The sequence below is a fragment of the Octopus bimaculoides genome, chromosome 9 (genome assembly GCF_001194135.2).
Source record: "Octopus bimaculoides isolate UCB-OBI-ISO-001 chromosome 9, ASM119413v2, whole genome shotgun sequence".
NCBI lineage: Eukaryota > Metazoa > Mollusca > Cephalopoda > Octopoda > Octopodidae > Octopus > Octopus bimaculoides.
This window is the reverse complement of record NC_068989.1, coordinates 81801913-81803447: the sequence shown is the minus strand read 5'-3', so window position 1 is coordinate 81803447 and position 1535 is coordinate 81801913. Positions and strand designations below refer to the sequence as shown.

At 40.5% G+C, this 1535-nt stretch overlaps 1 protein-coding gene across 1 annotated transcript in view; it reads left to right on the top strand.

Moving 5' to 3' along the window:
* The window catches only part of LOC106877708 (tubulin alpha-1C chain), a 7413-nt gene that overhangs the window by 3555 nt on the left and 2323 nt on the right, over positions 1-1535 (top strand). The window lies entirely within an intron of this gene.

Sequence of the window (1535 nt, the reverse complement as noted above, 5' to 3'; positions counted from 1 at the left end):
TCTTACTTCCTGTTTCTGTTGTGCCTGTAATTCAAAGGGCCGGCCTTGTCACACTGTGTAACGCTGAATATCCCCGAGAACTACGTTAAGGGTACACGTGTCTGTGGAGTGCTCAGCCACTTGCACGTTAATTTCACGAGCAAGCTGTTCCGTTGATCGGATCAACTGGAACCCTCGACATCGTAAGCGACGGAGTGCCAACAGCAACCCAACAGAAATTTTTTTAACCCTACAATCGAAACCATCCTATGACCAACACGTCATCATCCGGTGAAGCCTTTCCCAAGATGATAGGGACTGATTTTTAGAAAACCGAGTGACCTCGTTTTCTCAGAGACTGGGAAAGAAGAATATAGTCGATTAATTCAACCTCAGTACATAACTGGTATGTATTCTGTTGACAGTGGAGGGAGAAAAAGTAAAGCTGACTTAGCAGAATTCCTGAATGTGAAGGGAGGTAACTACAAACTGCTCGGTTTTGTGTGTGTGTGAGTGCGCGCGCGAACACGCACATACATATAGCCATACCTACACAAGCTAATCTCTGCGTTATGGCCTGGATGACTGTGTATGTATGTATAGACATGCACATACACACAAAGCACACATGCAACTCACACACACACACACACACGTACACATGCACTGATGCATAAACAGGTGTACAGGGTTTATAAAAATCCAAACTTTGAGATAATAGAAATTTATAATCATTACAATAGTTTCATTAAGTTACAATAATGATGGCCTACTTATCACAAGTAGATAAAGAAAATATAAATATTTGAGCTTTCAAAATGCAACCGAGGCAATCTTAATTACTCAAATTATTGTCTTCCAATATTTACACATTCTTGTCGTCTAGCTTCTTCAAACAAAACACATTTTAGCACAGAATTCTTTATTGTCATCAAATTCTTGGCATGCTTCTCTTATGGATTGTATAATATCATTAACATTGTATACTTTCCATGAAAATACTTTATCTTCGAAAACTCTCTGAAACAAGAAGTCCATATTTGATGGTGGGTGTAAGACTAACTCACGTTTTGGGATTTCACATTTACACAAATTGTAAATTGTATGTATGTATAGACATGCACATACATATACATGCACACACACACACACACACAGCACACATACAATACACACACACACACACACACATACACTCTCTTTACTCTTTTACTTGTTTCAGTCATTTGACTGTAGCCATGCTGGAACACCACCTTTAGTCGAGCAAATCGACCCCAGGACTTATTCTTTGTAAGCCTAGTACTTATTCTATCGGTCTCCTTTGCCGAACCGTTAAGTTACGGGGACATAAACACACCAGCATCGGTTGTCAAGCGATGTTGGGGGGGAACAATAACAGACACACAAACACACACACATACATACATACATATACATATATACGACGGGCTTCTTTCAGTTTCCATCTACCAAATCCACTCACAAGGCTTTGGTCGACCCAAGGCTATAGTAGAACACACTTGCCCAAGGTGCCACACAGTGGGACTGAACCTGGA